This window comes from Tupaia chinensis, unplaced genomic scaffold (assembly GCF_000334495.1).
Source record: "Tupaia chinensis unplaced genomic scaffold, TupChi_1.0 Scaffold000052_1, whole genome shotgun sequence".
Lineage (NCBI taxonomy): Eukaryota > Metazoa > Chordata > Mammalia > Scandentia > Tupaiidae > Tupaia > Tupaia belangeri.
The window spans coordinates 4,336,735-4,354,619 of record NW_006159510.1 but is presented as its reverse complement, the minus strand read 5'-3'; the positions used below and the strand labels follow the sequence as shown (position 1 = coordinate 4,354,619).

Here is a 17,885-nt window from a genome sequence, read left to right as displayed (position 1 = left end):
GACACAAAATGCAGAGTTATTTCTTAGCCAGATCTGACTAGAAAGGTATCCAGATGAGAAATATACCAAATAAAATCACACATTTTAAATCTTCCACCAAGAGATTTTAATTCAGAACTTAGTAATTCCATACCAAAAAAATTAAAAGAAAAGAAAAAAGTCCCCTCCAGCTTTCAGACCTGTAATTATTTCTATGACATATAAGCTACTGAAGAGGACAATTTTTTGAAAAGATCATTTGGCTAGCATTCTTATTAAAACACAATACAAAACAGAGTTCAGATCTTTATTAACCTCTGGCTAAGAGAGAAGTATGTTACTCATTAAGCTTTTGACAAACTCTAAACCACCACTCCAATACTGGGTTTTAAAGAAGCCTAAAAATATTTGATCCAAGTGAAACAAATGAAGGAGATAAAAAAAAAAAAAATCCTCTCTCACTTTGTATGTGTTGTAATGAAATTCAAATGTACCATGAACAGAACATTATTCTGCATAAATACAAAGCTACAGGACTTGGTGAACCAGAGCCTTGAGATGCCCCTTCTGCTCTCAAAGTGCAACCCTTGCTCTTATCCTGTTCAAGCCTTTCCCAGCAAAGAACATTTTCTGAAACATTTCCACAAGTTTTCAGACTTTCAACCATAGAGAAAAGCAAATAAAAAGGTTGACAACTACATTAAGGTTATGTTTCGAGGATGCAAGTCTAGATAACTTGCATGTCTATCTTCCTTGGTCACATACTGAACACTTCCCCAAAGTACTAAACCCAGAACTTGCAGCCTCTCTAGGGTATATATTTACTTCATTTAACCTAAAATAGGAGTATACACACAAAAAAAAGTCATTTTAATAAGGACTTTAAATCCCATAGTTGAGGTAACCCAGCAGTTAGCATAATGGCTATGTCGCTGGACTCCCACGTAGTCGACCGCGGTTCTCGTCCCGGACCCGGTGGCTTAAAACTCACTCAGGCATGTGTGCGTGCGTGCCCAAGATCCCGAGAGGAGAATGGAGGAGAAGGGATTGCGGCGTGACCATCCCCCCTGGGGGGGTGGTTTCTCGCTTTCTGTCTCTGTCTGTCTGGCGAGCGCACACGCCCTATAGCGAAATTCTGTCGGGGACACACCCCCCACACCAAAAAAAAAAAAAAAAAAAAAAAAAAAAAACCTCTCAAAAAAAAAAAAAAAAAATCCCATAGTTGAAAAGGTAGGTGGTTGTCTCTTGAGCCTAGGCTGTTTAGAAGATATTTCAACCTTCATTTTTCTGTTTATCAGCAGTTTTTTTCATTAAGGACTGCCTCCTATGATGAGAATGTCAACCATGGTTGTGCCAGATCTGTCATCTAACCTAACAGTATATCATATTGGGAGCCCTATTAAACCTTTTCTAACACACCCTCCCCCCACATCCTCCCCCCGCACCTTCTACACCAGTCTGTTCATTTGCTACAAATGGACTTACGGCTGAACTCCCTGCATCTCTGCTGTTTTTACTTAGCTGTACATGAACTCTGTTGATGGCAAACGAGACATGCTAGAGCCCACAGGTAGGAAAAAAACTACTCATTACTGATATTTCAAACGTCATATTAACTTTTTTTTTTCCTTTGGGAGAGGTTTTTCGCTATAGGACGCGTGCGCTCGCCAGGCAGAGAGAGAGAGACATAGAGACAGAAAGCGAGAAATCACCCCCCAAGGGGGGATGGTCACGCCGCAATCCCTTCTCCTCCATTCTCCTCTTGGGATCTTGGGCACGCACGCACACGCGCCCGACATGAGTTTTAAGCCACCGGGTCCGGGACGAGAACAGCGGTCGACTACGTGGGAGTCCAGCAGCATAGCCATTACGCTAACTGCTGGTTCCCAACACGTCATATTAACTTTTAAAGAAAGAGTAAAACTGCCTGATTCAATATGTAATTTATTATACACTATACAAAAAGTTGTGAAGAATGCCCACTATGGCAAACCAGCAGTTCAGTGCAGAACTGCTTTAACACTGTGCTGCTTAAACTGGGCCCAGCTTTATCCCAAGATTGGAGTTAGAGAGCTACAAGAGCCCATAGTTCCTGACTCTTCTCTGGTAGGAAAAAAACACATCCAATTTCTACAGTATAAGCTGTTTAAAATGTTAAATGTTACTAACTTGATTTAGTAACAAACAAATACCCAAAACAAAACAAACAAAAAAAAAACTTTACACCTGATACTGACAGAATATTTTCTTTTTTTAAAAGAATTATTTTTTATTTATTTTTATTTATTCATTCATTTATTTTAATTTGACCAGAGAGAGTGACACAGAGAGAGAGAGGTAAATGAGAAAGCAAGCTGCCAGGTCTTGAACTGTGGGATCAGCCATGTGAGTGTCCAGCACCTTAACCACACCACCTCCTGGTCTCTGGAAGAATATTTTCACTCCTTTCTCCCTAATAGACCAATTTCTTTTTTTCTCTTTGCTACCATGCAACAAAACCAAGACATTTTGAACAGGTTCACCTATTATTGAAACTGGGTAATTTCTAAAATTAAGTGGGGCAAATGGTTATAGTACAGAGTAATGCCATCATTGGGCACTGTGAATTCAAGAGTGAAGAATTAACAGCCACCCTTCTGACAGAGACCAGGTGCAGAGTAGACTCTTCCTGAATGTTGCAGTCACAAAGAGTGTGGCCATCTTCCAGCTGCTTGCCTGCAAAGCTGAGCCTCTGCCCATATGGAGAAATATCTTCTTTATCCTGGATCTTGGCCTTTACATTCTCGATGGTGTCATTGGGTTCCACCTCAAGGGTGATGGTCTTACAAGTCAGGATCTTCATGAAGATCTTCATATCACCTCTCAGGCACAGGACTAGAGGCAGCATGGACTCTTTCTTTCTGGATGTTGCAGTCAAAAAGAGTCTGGTCATCTTTGAGCTGCTTGCCTGCAAAGATGCGCCTCTGCTGGTCAGGAAGGATACCTTCTTTATCCTGGATCTTGGCCTTCACATTCTCAATGATGTCACTGGGTTCCACCTCGAGGGTGATGGTCTTGCTTGTCGGGTCTTCAAAAAGATCTGCATTTTGACCTGTCAGTTAATACGAAGATCCTGCTAATCACGAACCAAGTCAAGCCCTCTCGAATGGACCACACAGCTCCCTGACAAAGCTAGTCACAACTGAACCTAGACCAATTTCTAAAAGCAGTACAATCATATCATTTTCCCGTAGGTTAAATTAAGAGAAAACATTTGTTTTGGGGAAATGATACTTCTGATCTATGTTAATCAACCACAAATCAGAACAAAGGAAGAGTATCTTGAATATACATTTCTCCAAATGATGGCTAATGAAATTCAGTGACCCATGAAGAAATTCCAAAGGGTCTACAGAGTTCTAAAATAGTAAATAGCTGTTTGATGATGACAAAACAGGTAGTAGTTACAAAAAAGGCATCCTAGCTTGCTCACATCCTTACTACTGCCTTATATTGCCTTACAGAATTCCCTAAAGCCTTGTTATCTGAACATGCAAATCACCTTTCTTAAAAATTAAAAGCCATTTAAACAGCATTCTAAGTAATTATTCAAATATGCTTTATTTCCGGCCAGCCAATGGTGCAGTGGCTGGAGTAGTTGGATGGCATATGGCCAACTATGCAGTTCAAATCCCAGAACCAGTAACCAAAAAACATGCCAGGTGTTTGTGTGAGTATACGTATGTGTATATATGTATGTGTGTGTGTGTACACATGCCCAAAATCCGGAGAAGGGAATAAAAAAGAAGAGATTGCTTGTGGCCATCCACTCTGGGAGTGCTTTCTCTCTCTCTCATTCTGGTGAGCATGTATATTCAATAGCCAAAATTTTAAAAAAGCCTTCTTTCAAGAAATAAAGTGCAGCCTTCCTTTTTTGAATTTAATATTCTTGATATATATTCCTTAGCACTTCAGTGAAAGAAAGGGTAACATTCCATAACAATTATAATCCTATATATAGCTCTGGAAAATCACACCTCACAAGTCAAGAAAAGGTAACTAAAAATAGCCTGGACACAAGACAACTCTAAAAAACTTCACGAAAGTGAATGAGTTTTATTTCTCAGTAGTTTCTACATAAAAAGTTTAGAGAAAAAAGCAACTATCAATTTAAGGAGCACTGGTCTTGTGCAGCATGAGTCCCTCTATGTGTGGTCTGGATTCCATTTCCTCTCACCTTTTCAAATATGCTCTTCCCTTTCTGTTCTCTCCAATCTTCCCTGCCTCCTTCCTCCCTGTCACTGTTTAAATGTGCCCAAGCTCATGATGTCTGAAAAGATAGAAAGAGAGAAGGTTGGAGAGTGAGCAGGTGACACAGGCAGGAGAGGAGAAAAGCCATAACCTCCTGGCTTTCTCCCTTTCAGGAGGGAATTCCCTGACCTGCACCCTGGAGAGTTTTTCCTTTGAGTAAAGTAAAAAGCTCCCTTGCCTTTGTGATGGGAACAAACTGTGAAAGTAAATTAAGTAGGCAGTCGTCATAATGAATACATGAATACTTAACCTTTTTTTTTTTTTTTGGAGAGATTTTCACTGTAGGGCGCGTGCGCTCGCCAGACAGAGAGAGAGACATAGAGACGAAAGCAAGAAATCACCCCCCAGGGGGGATGGTCACGCCGCAACCCCTTCTCCTTCATTCTCCTCTCGGGATCTTGGGCACGCACGCACACGCGCCCGGCGTGAGTTTTAAGTCACTGGGTCCGGGACACGAACCGTGGTCGACTACGTGGGAGTCCAGCGACATAGCCATTACGCTAACTGCTGGTTCCCAATACTTAACCATTTTAACTTAAGCTCTTTCACATAGGCCTTTCTCCTAGATTCAGTTATCTGATGTTCATATTTCTTTTTCACATAAACCACAACTACTATGTATCACGTAAGATTTTTGTTTCTTCAGAGTACAACTGAGCTATGTGAAAAATAATAGAAACGGCACAATGCTTCCAGAATGATTATTCTCTAGTTTTTTGGTCATTTTATTCATATACTTAAATCCAACAACAGCCTTCTTCATGATTTGTTTTTGATATACTCCAAAGTTTTCAAATGAGTAACTATTTTTGTGCTATTTTTATCAGCTTACATTAGTTAAATTATGTAACTGCACTGATGAGTATAACCAACATGAACAAGTTTGGAAGCACACTGTACTGGTTTCGGTAAGTATAAAAAAGAAAGGAGCCTCCCAGCTGAGGTACTGGAACCTACATGTGTCAAATCTGGTGACTGGGTTCTATATCATAGTCTCCTTGGAGTTATTCTCTTATATTCTTAGCTTTTCATGGCTTTAATTCACAATCATATGCTGATTTTCAGTGTATCCACACAAACCTTGAACATTTTATGACTCGACTCCTCAAAATCAATTTTTTAAAGCCATTTCCACCCCCCACTTCTCATTCAAAGTAAGCCAAAATTGATAACCAATCCCTCCTATCTCAAGGAAAGACATATTACCTACTGGGCTGCCCAAGCTAGAACCTGCAAATACATTTTAACCTCTTCTCAATTAAGTTTCTATTGCCCCATTGTTATTGTCACTATTTTGTTCAGAAAACCATCTCTGAGATTAATTACTATCCTAACCTCTTAAATAGTCTTCCTTTTTCCTGTGTCCCCAAATTCTGATTTATCCAGATTTACCCTCCTAAAGTGTGAAACTCATCTCATCATCTCTCATCTGAAGCCCAAATAGCTGCACTCAAAACAAAGTGAAAATAAACATGGCTATTAAATTGCCCCAGGACCCCTTTTCCCCAAAGTCAAGGCTGGGAATTCTAAGTGCTCTCTCCCAAAATCTCTATGTACCCAGATACAAAGGACATCCAATTACCATTGTCTCACCAACTCTAGGATTTCATCACTGGGAAAGCAGAAATATATCTATCCTATCTACCACTGTATTCCTGCCATGGTACCTAAAAAAGCAGAATCTCAGTAAATACATGTTCATCAATTTATTCTCTTTTGCCAATAAAAAGGTGGTTAAGAATTTCCTAGCGTTTAAAATGCAAAATTCAGAAAATGAGATGATTCCCAGTAAAAACATTTGTTGCTGCACATCCCAAATGATGTGTTAACATAGGAAAAGGCAGACTTTACAGATTAGGTAAAAATTACTTTGAGTTGGAGCTGGCAAGTGGTGTGGTAGTTAAAGGCACGGGATTCCCACATGGTCGACCACAGTTCGAGTAACGGACCTGGCGGCTTGCTTTCTCGCTTTTCCTTTCTCTCTCTCTTTCTCTCTCTGGTCAAATTTTAAAAATAATAATAACAAATGGAATTAAGTAAATAAATAATTCTCTAAAAAATTATTTTGAGTTCATTTTCCCTTTCATTTTACTTTAAATATTCTTGATTTTATATATTATATATGCATGTGCAGGTAAATATATACATATAAACATACATATGCATGTAAGTATGCACTTAGGATCTAAATATACAGAAGAGTTAAATACAAAGTGATACTGACATTTGAAATGGTTTGACTATGTCCCACCAAAGCTCATGCATTAGAAACTTAATTCCCACAGCAAGTGTTGAGAGGAGGGACCTTTACAAGGTGATTAGGTCATAATGGCTCTGCCCTCATGAAAGGATTAATGACATTAATGCAGGAGCTGGTTCCTATTAAAAGAACTAGTTCAGTCCCGTTCTCTCATATGTACATTCACACTCTCTTGTCCTTATAATTTCTGACATAGGATGACACAGCACAAAGCCCTCACCACTCAATCATGCACTTCCCAGTCTCCAGAATTGTAAGGAATAGATCTCTATTCTTTATAAATTACAGTCTCAGGTATCCTGCTAATGACAGCATAAAATAAACTAAGAGAACTTTTAAAATTCAATTATTAAGACAACAACAAATCACTGACATTGTTCCTAAATGGTAGATAATAATTGTCTTTATTGAGAAAGAGGTCAAACATTCAACAATTCTTTTGAAAATCTGGAAGCTATGAATCTTTGCACTTGAAAAAAGCAGATATATAATAAAAACTTTAAATATAAATTGAGAAGTTTAAGAACTCCTTCAAAGCCCATCTATGTATAATGTATCAAAACAGCTGAAGAGGAAATTAAGATATGGGGTCAGGAGTCTGACACCTCCACATCTTGCCAGATGCTGATACCCATCTCCCTCATCATTTGCTTCCAGTAATTTTGTGAGGACATCTTAAGACACCTTAAGCAGAGAGCATAGTGTATGGCCAACAGCACAAGCCTAAGAACACCTGGTCAAAACTATGATTAAGAGCTAAAAGTCAGCCCCAGGGAAGCTATGAAATTCCAAATTGCTGAGAAAGTCACAGCCACTGAACCCCATCGCAGACTATAACTATGATCTTCAAATAGTAGGTATTACGATTGCAAATACTTTCAAGTTTTCCAAAAAAAACCAAACTGTTTAATATTAAAATATAATGAATATTCCCTAACATTGTTAATTGAAAAAAGATAGAATTTTTATTTATTTGTAAGGTTTTTGCCATAGGGTGTGTGCACTCACTGGAGAGAGTGAGTGAGAGGAACTCCCACATGGCTGACCACAATTCAACTCTTGGACCTAGCACCTTGAAAATCATACCAGGCGTGTGTGCAAGTGTGCCCAAAATCCCAGAAGGAGAATGGAGGAGAAGAGAGCGGCAAGGCCATCCCCCCAGAGGATGATTTCTCACTTTTCCTTTCATCATCTCTCTCGGCAAGCCCACATACCCCATGGCAGAAACCTTCAAAACAAAAACAAAAACAAAAAACAACGAAAGAAACACAATAGCTTCTTTAAAAAAAATAATAAAATAAAATAAAATAAGGGCCAGATCTATGGCACAGTTGATTAGGCACTGTGCAAAGGAAGCCAGATCCCAGTTTGAGTTCTAGCCCTGCTAGCTTCCTGCCAGCCATGTGTGCACACACAGGATCCTGATGAGGTGAAGAAATGAGAGGAAAAGACAGAGACCTTGATCAGGCCCCAGTGTGCGGTGCAGGTACATGTTCACTCACTCTCTCTTGCATGCAAGCACATGCTCTCTTTGGCATTAAAAACAAAAAGAACAAAAAGTTCTGTAACATACATAAGTTAATTCATTGACTTCAGTGGTCCCTTTGAGGTCCCACTGTTGTAAACGTGTCTTGAGTATGTCCTGAGTGAGTTCTGCAATGACAGTGCAATGGGATCCTGATTTTAGAGAGGAGGCTGGTTATAGTCCTAGTTCTGCCAGCAACTAGCTAGCTGTTTTCCTAATTCACTTTATCTCTGTGGGTTTCAGTTTCACAGTTTCTAGAGCTCTAAAATACAAAGACTGCAAGTGAAATAGCACATTGTTTTAGTGGCAGTTGTTTTCAGAAACTAGTTACCAAATTTCAGTTGACAAAAATAATGTAGATCAAAACTCAAAGTTTTGGGTCAACCAGTGGTGTGATGGTTAAAGGCAGCTGGATCCCATATGGCCAACTGTAGTTTGATTCCCAGACTTAGTGGCTTTAAAAACATGCTCTGTGTGTGTGTGTGTGTGTGTGTGTGTGTGGGTGGTGGTGGTTGGGTGTGGGTGGGCCCTTAAAATTTCCAAAAGAGAAAAAAAAAAAAAACAGGGGAGGGACTGTGGCCTGACCATCACGTATGTGGCATGCTTTCTCAACCCCCCTTTCAGATCTCGCTCTCCCTCTGGCAAAATTAGAAACAGAAATAAACAACCCTCAAAATTGCAGAAAATGACCATCCTACTCCAAAGTTATTTCATTCATATCCAACATATAAATACTCAAAAAGAAAGAAGTTCCCTTCTCTGACTGGTACTTCCAGACAGCTAACAAAGGCACTTATGAAAGAAAATACTCCATGCAACCGGATTCAGGCTTATGGAATGTTCTGCTAATTCTTATTACTAAATATATATAAACTTATTCCTTACAATACTTTCATAAGCACATTCACACACACCAAATTATAAACTGCAAGTTAATGATCAAATATTTATTTGTCCTGTTCATAAAATTATGTAGTAATACAACTTGTGGTCATATAATGAAAAATCTGAGCTATAGGTTTTTTTTAATCTTGAACTATAATCTCATGTGATTTCATGAAAAACTTATACTTAATACAGATTAAAAACTACCAAAATGATAATCAAGCCTACTTATACTAAGAGTATCCATGAACTTGGAGCCAGTAGGTGGCATAGTGGCTAAGGTCACTGAATTCGCACATGACTGACGGCAGTTAAGTCCCGGACCTGGCGGCTACTTTCTCACTTTCCTTCCCTCTCTCTCACTCTGCCCATCTCTGGTCAAATTAAAATAAATAAATAAATATTAAATAATTCTTAAAAAAAAAAAAAAAAAGAATACCAAATGGACTTGACTGAAAGCTATTAAACTTAACACTCACTCAGAATTGCAGGGCACGCTACAAGAAAACAGTTTACTTGTAACCAGAATTTCCTCAGATCACTGAGACTTTGAAATTCTACATATCAAAATGCTTCTGCAGTTCAGCTTGGTAATTTCTATTTTCTACTTCTCGTCCTTTAGTGAGTAGGGTTTAACTCTCCTGCACTGAACCCTAAAAGATAACGACTTCCACAGAAGAGATGAAATTCATTAATACATAAAAAGAAATGGGGGGCCAGCAGGTGGTGTGGTGGATAAGGGCGCTGGATTCCCACATGGCCAACCATGGTTCAAGCCCCGGACCTGGTGTCTTGCTTTCTCACTTTCCTTTTCTCTCTCTCTCTCTCATTAAAAAAAAAAAAAGAAAGAAAGAAAGAAAAAAAAAACAATAACAAATGGAAATAAATAAATAAATCTTAAAAAAAAAAAAAAAAAAGGAAAAAGAAAGGGGAAGAGCCAGGAAAAAAAAAAAAAAAAAAAGAAAAAGAAATGGGGAAGAGTCAGGAAAACCTGAAAGATATATGTACATACAACACTGAATGGTTGAAAGGACTTCAAGCATCCTTTCCTTTGGTCTTCACTGATGGCTCTCCCCCTCCTTAGACAGTTGAGGGGGAAAAAGCAAATATTACTGACCCATCAATTATTCATTTGCACAATGTTCTGCCTGTACTCCATAGTGACCTGAACTAGCTTTGTAATTTGTTAACAAATAGCACTAGAACTCACACATTAACTGTAGAGGAACACAGAATGTACAATCATGCCAGGCAATATCTCATTCAAAAAGACTTTCACACAAGCTTCTGCATCTGGAGTGCTCAAGAAATGTACTAAATGAAAAATTAGCCTATCATCAATTCTACTGCAATGTTTGAATCTACAAACATACAAAGAAAATGCTAGGGCCGGCAGATGGCGTAGTGGTTACGTTGCTGGATTCCCACATGGCTGACTGTAGTTTGAGTCCTGGGCCCAATGGCTTGAAACACACACTGGGCATGTGTGCATGCATGCCCAAGACTCAGGGAAGAGAATGAGAAGGGACTGCAATGTGGCCAGTCCCTCAGGGGGTGATTTTTCACTTTCCCTTTCCCTTTCACTGTCTCTGTCCTCTCTCTCTGGCAAGCACACATACCCTAAGGCAAAAACCTCTTTAGAGAGAGGGAGAGAGAATGCTTTTAGCTTTCCAAATGTCTGGATTTTTTTAAAGAGGTTTTTTTTTTTTTTTTTTTTTTTTTTTTTTGAAGAGTTTTTTTTCTATTAATGGCTAGTGTCTTTTGCTATAGGGCGTGTGTGCTTGTCGAACAGAGACAGACAGAGACAGAAAGTGAGAAATCACTCCCTTGGGGAGATGGCCACACTGCAATCCCTTCTCCTCCATTCTCCTCTAGGGAACTTGGGCACGCACGCACACACGCACATGCCTGGTGTGAGTTTTAAGCCACTGGGTCTGGAACTTGAACTGTGATCGACTGCATGGAAGTCCAGCAACCTAACCATTACACCATCTGCTGATCCCAAATGTCTGGATCTATAAAAGGTAACTTTCAATAGGTATTTCAAATCTACTGATAGAGGTTACTGGACCAAGTGGTCAGGACTAAGTGACTAAATCTATGGTCAATAAATTGGGTTTCCCCATACAGGTTTGAATCCTTTTGACTTATGCTGTCTTTCCTTTGGATAGGAACTCTATTAACACATTACCAGGTTGAGTCTGGCATTGCCTCTAAGGAAGAAAATGTATATGTTCCTCCAACTGACTAAACTTTCTCTTTATGGATCTAGTAAAAAACATACTCCACAAGATTCCTAAAGGTTATTGGTACTGACTATAGGAAGTATCAATAAACTAGGAAGCAATGGATTTGCAGTACTATACACAGTATTAACACATACTCCACAAGATTCCTAAAGGTTACTAGTACTCTGTGACTACAGGAAATATTGATATACTAGGAAGCAATGGATTTGCAGTGATATACACAATTTATATGGAGATAGACACACATACATATACACACACAGCTTTCACTTGGGGTGATAAGGCAGAAATTCCACATGATAAAGTTTCAACAATGAAATACAAAGATATAATCAACAAGGAGAAAAAAGATAGTATTTTTAAAAGTATGAAATCTTTGACGATTTTAAGGGATTTTTTAAAAGAGAATGTTTAACATGTTCAGAGAAAGGTAACAATCATTGAGTCATCTCTTTTTTATTTTTCCCCAAGAGAAATTTTTGCTATAGGGTACGTGTGCTTGCTGGAGAGACAGACAGACAGAAAGCGAGAAATCACCCCCTTGAGGGATGGCCACACCACAATCCCTTCTCTTTCATTCTCCCCGCGGGATCTTGGGCACACACACGCGCCTGGCATGTATTTTAAGTCACCAGATCTGGGACTCGAACCGCAGTCGAATACATGAGAGTCCAGCAACATAACCATTACACCCATCTGCTGGTCCCCATTGAGTCATCTTTTAAAGCTTCATCAAATTGGACACTAGAGGTTTTAATACCTATATTTTAAGTACTGACAATAAAAACAAAGCTTTCACAAATATGAAAACAAGATGTTCCATTTTTCAGAGATGATTCCTAGAAAAGGAATCTGTCAGTTTGCCTTAATAAAATCTGAAATAACAAACATACTTTATTTTTTTAAAGATTCAATTAATTTTACTTATTACTATTATTTATTTTTAATTTGCTATAGGGGGACCAGCAGTTAGTATAATGGCTCTGTCCCTGGACTCCCACATAGTCGACACGGTTCACGTCCTGGACCCGGTGGCTTAAACTCACACCGGGCGCGTGTGTGCGTGTGCCCAAGATCCCAAGAGGAGAATGGAAGAGAAGGGATTGTGGTGTGGCCATCCCCCCTGGGGGGTGACTTCTCGCTTTCTGTCTCTCTGCTCTCTCTGTTTTTCTGGTAAACGCATGCACCCTATAGCAAAAACCTCTCAAAAAAAAATTTGCTATACGGCACATGTGCTCAACAGAGAGAGGGGGAGAGAGGGAGAGAGAGAGAAAAAGTGAGTGAGAAAGCAAGCCACCATATCTGGGACTTGAATCCAGCAACATGAAAGTCCAGCACCATAGCCACCATGCCACCTGCTGGCCCCAATAAATATACTTTAAACAACTGACAAATGCAAGCAGATTTAAGGCATATTTTTAAAGCTATTTTTAAACATACACGATCATGTTTAACAAGTTAAAGTTCTAAGCAAAGTATTCTTCATTTAGACTGTGGTTTGGCCTTTTCAACCATGATGAAGAGAAGCATGGATTAGAAGAAAGAGGGCTCTCCACTTTGCTGCCTCTTCAGATAGAGACATAAAGAAGAATGAACTTTTAGTAAGGCAATTCTGATCATGTGATGATCCAGTTCAAAACTGCTTCTCGGGAACCAGCAGTTAGCATAATGGCTATGTCGCTGGACTCCCACGTAGTCAACCACGGTTCGCTTCCTGGACCCGGTAGCTTAAAACTCACGCCGGGCACGTGTGCGTGCATGCCCAAGATCCCAAGAGGAGAATGGAGGAGAAGGGATTGAGGCGTGACCATCCCCCCTGGGGGGTGATTTCTCGCTTTCTGTCTCTATGTCTCTGTCTGTCTGGCGAGCGCACGCGCCCTATAGCGAAAACCTCTCAAAAACAACAACAACAACAAAAAACTGCTTCTCACTATTGTTATAATAGAGAGGAAAAACTCTAAACATACATGGAGACCCCCATGAAGTCAAGCTGGCATCTACCTTTCCCCTTCACACAGCCTTGCCTGCAGTTAGTTCTTCAAAAATGTTTCACTCCTCCATAACTCACTCTGTGAAGGCTATTCTTCCACCTCACCTCAGCCTTCCCAATCTCAGTACCAACACCACTTCCACAGAGGAGTTCTCTAGTCTTTCCAGGGACCCTTAGTATATTTGATTATGTGATAGCCTGACTTAATAGACTGCAAGCTCAAAAGGGGGGGGGGGAAGAGGGCAGTTTATCCCTTTGCTCACCATTCTAACATTGAGATTCATTCCTAAGTTATTTAATATATACTACATACCAAGTACTATATAGAGTCTAGGTCCATATAAATGAACAAAACAAAAATCCTTAACCTCAGAGTTTACATTCGAGTATGAGAAGACACACGCATAAATAAAGTAAGTAAATTACTTGGAATGTTAAAATGCCATAAATACTATGAAGAATAAAGCAGGGGCTGGGGTAGGATGTCATAATAAAAGGGACTGTTATCCTCAGACTAACAAGGAAGCATGGAACTAAGAACCATCAGCATTCAAGTGTCAGTCTGTATGACTTTAAGCAGAATGATAAACTTCCCTAATTATGTCTAGACTATGAGACATACAGAAAGTGTGGTTATCTTTTATCTTTCTATCTCTAATGTCCAATTGGTCGAAAGAACCTACAACATATAGGAATGAACCCTCTTCTTCTGCCTCAATGGCACTCCTCTGTATCAGGCCCTGTAGCAGTGATTAATAGGAAATAAAAAAATGGAAGAATCCATTGAAGGATCCATTAAATATACATTTCCACTATTATAATTGCTATGATTTAATTAATTATTATAATTAATATAATTTGTTTTCATTTTAAAGTAAAATAAAGAAGATAGGATATTCTTACACCTATCACAAGAGGATACATTTTTAAAGACTGAGAAACATTATAATCTTAACAGTCACATAGTTTAAATTACTCCACCCAAAACACTGTGCACTCAAGTAGCTATAAACAGTCAGTTAACATTTTGTAAATATAACTTTTATGTTCTAGAACAAACTTTCTAACAAAGATATTTGTTTATTACAGAAGCATGGAAATATATGATGAGTAAACGATTCCTCTAAAACTGAGGTGGGAAATGTCTTCAGGCATGCTTTGATCCCTCCTCCAGTTGAATTAATTTTACTAAACATCTACAGTATACCAGATCCCAGGAGGGCAAAGAGGTTATAAGCATAAAAGAGGCTCTCTTCTACAAGAAGCTTACATTAATTACATGCTAAATAACAGAAAGGTACATTTAGGGGCTATGGAAACAGAGAAGCACTCAGGTTAACTGCATAAATTCAGGCAAGGATTGCTTTAAGACTCCTGTGACACTTTTGAAATGATGGGTTAAGTAGCTAAGTAAATTTTGTAAAATCTTACATTTTTTAAAAAGGAAGGAGACATTCACTTTCACACGATGGAACCACCAATGGCAAAGGCAACAACATTTGCAGCATCACAGGGTTAGGGGTTGTTATGCGGGACAAGAGCTAGGGCAGCACTAAACAGGAAGATGACAGAGAGAAAAAGCAGAGTTGGCCTGGTTAGGGTCTGAGGCAGGGCATGCCGTGCTCAATATCTAAGACAGTTCTAATGAATCCAAAGAGAGAGGCTGATCAGGTATGCCTTTAAGGTATTCTCTGGCTACAGTGTGACTAATATAATTTATGTAAATAAAAATATCTTTATCAGGCAAATAAATATCTAATTTATCACTTTTTAAGCCAAAATTTATGCACATCAGACACTTTTATAAGAATATTTTCAGTGAAGACTTAAGTCTCACCTCAATGATTATCAAACTGGAAAAACATAAAGCAGCATGAATTTAAATTTGTTAAATATAAAATATTTTCAATATTACAATGCACTCTATGGCAGGGCTGGTGGGGCTGATGGGGAAAAAAGAACAAGACTGTCAAAGTTGTACAACCAGTGGCATCACTCAAATACAACTCTTTCAGGACTGAAATAGAACCATGACAGTTTCACCAGAAAAGTGGTGAAAAGGGACCAGCAGTTAGCATAATGGCTATGCTGCTGGACTCCCACGTAGTCGACCCCAGTTTGCATCCCGGACCCGGTGGCTTAAACTCACGCCAGGCGCATGTGTGTGCGTGCCCAAGATCCTGAAAGGAGAATGGAGAAGAAGGGATTGTGGTGTGGTTATCCCCCCTGGGGGGTGGTTTCTCACTTTCTATCTGCCTCTCTGTCTGGCTAGCACATGTGCCCTATAGCAAAAACCTCTAAAAAAAAAAAAAGTGGTGAAAAGACAATTTACAAAGGATTTTAAAGGGCAAAAACATAAAGTACAGAAGGAAAAGGGATAGAAGCACAGCTGAGTTAATAAATCTGTCCTGTTCTTAAGAAAGACACTTATATATGAGGAAAACAAAGCATTAGAACATTAGGAGGAAAAATATGAGTTGAAATTTATCTTCCTTCTTTTAATAAGAGAACTTAATGACTTTCTACATTGTAATTCCATGTTATAATAAGAAAATTCATTTTCTTTTAAGAAAATTTTTTTAGATTTACTTATTTTTATTGATTATTAATTAATTTTTAATTTGACCAGAGACCGCGAAGTGAGAAAGCAAGCCACCACCAGATCCAGGATGCAAACAGAAATCAGCCATGTGGGAGTCCAGCACCCCAACTACCAGGCCACCTACTGCCCCCAGGAAATTCATTTTTCTAATTAAAATAATACCCAGAGAAGTAGAGGAGCTCCAAAGATACCAACAATTAAAACAATTAAGAGCAAAAAGTTTAACTAAACTCAGGTCTGGTGAATTTAGCCTTCTCAGAAAACAATCAGTCCCGGGAACCAGCAGTTAACGTAATGGCTATGTCGCTGTACTCCCACGTAGTCGACCGCGGTTCGTGTCCCGGACCCGGTGGCTTAAAACTCACGCCGGGCGCGTGTGCGTGCGTGCCCAAGATCCCGAGAAGAGAAGGGATTGCGGTGTGACCATCCCCCGTGGGGGGTGATTTCTTGCTTTCTGTCTCTATGTCTCTCTCTGTCTGGCGAGCGCACGCGCCCTACAGTGAAAATCTCTCCAAAAAAAAAAATAAATAAATAAAACAATCAGTCCCTACTTTACTGTGTACTCTAAAATTAGGTCTTACAGAAAAAGGAGAACCCTTCAAATGAATGAAGTTCTACAAAAGAGCATAAGCAAGCAAACCCCTGTGACAATATCCATTCTAATACTATATTTTGCACAAACACAATTTCAGCATTTATTTTCTTCTGACCATTAGAAAAATGTCATTTTCATAGTTTTATGAGAAATTACATTTTTTGAGAATTTCTTGCACTTATCAATATGAAAGCAGTATCCTTGTATCATATGTATAAAAGCACGCTTAAATTAGTTCCTTTAACACTGTGATAAGAATAAATAAAATTTAAAGTAACATACACAGCTTATTTACAACCTCAAGAGATCATCACAGAGGTAACACATTACTAAAATTGGAAGGCCTAGATTATAAATCTAGCTATTACTATTTTGATGTAAAGTATGAATTCTGGCATGACACTTTGAAATAATAGTGGAAGTAATTTATCACCCTCTTTTATTTTTATTTTATTTATTTATTTATTTTTACCCTCTTCTTGATTAGTAGCACCTACCACAAGTCTATCACTACAAAAACTTGTAAATACTGTTGCAAATCCACGTAGAGTGATTGTGGCTACTTGAGGCACTGTTTATTGTAATCACCATTAATAACTTTATGTCCCACTTGAGCAAATTTTAGATTTTTTTAAAAGAATTATTTAATTTTGTTTATTATTATTAAGTTTGCTGAAAGGCACGTGCACTTATTAGCGAGACAGAGAGAGACAGAGAGGAAAATGAGAAAGCAAGTTGCCAGGTCTGGACTGAAACAGCAGCGGGCTATGTGGGAGACCAGCACCTCAACCACCTTGCCACCTGCTGGCCCCTAGATATGTTTTAGGATTTATGAAGACTGAGTCATCAAAACTAAGTAAAATAATTGTTTCCAGGGTTTAAATTATTCACCAAAATTTATATTTATAGAAACTGTGTTAATTTTGATAAATTCTCATTTTTTGAAAAACAATCAGTCCCCAGAAACATTAAATAAAATCTCTCTGAATTTGCAGCCACTTAATTTCACCTATGCTACTGCAACGGAGCAAAAAGAATACGAAGAAACTTCTGTACTCATATTACTGTTTTCTGTCTGCTCTGTATTAAAATAATAATTTCCCCAAATATAGGCTGTCCTCAGAACAGTCCCAGGACAGGGCCTCAGAATCTGCCCAAATACACATAACCCAGCTAAATAAATAAATACTATCTGCTGCTAATAAATTTTTAAAAGAATTATTTAATTTTATTCATCATCATCATTATTTTAATTTGACCAGGGGGGCAGTGAGAAAGCAAGCCACCAGGTCCAGGGTTCAAATCATAGTCACCCATGTAGGAGTCCAGTGCCTTAACCACCATGTCACCTGCCAGCCCTATCTGCTAATAATTTAAAGTTGACAGCTACAGGTAGAATATTTAAAATAGTAATTCAGTAATAGCAAGACAAGCCCTACATCTAAGCATCTGTGTGACAACAGTTCTTTGAAGTGGATATTACCATCATGGCCCTCTGTTGATGTGAAAA

General features: G+C 38.8%; 1 pseudogene; it reads right to left on the bottom strand.

Annotated features, from left to right (window-relative positions):
* Positions 1 to 2,380: 2,380 nt before the first annotated feature.
* On the bottom strand, positions 2,381 to 3,262 carry LOC102470215 (polyubiquitin-like; annotated as a pseudogene).
* Positions 3,263 to 17,885: the final 14,623 nt, after the last annotated feature.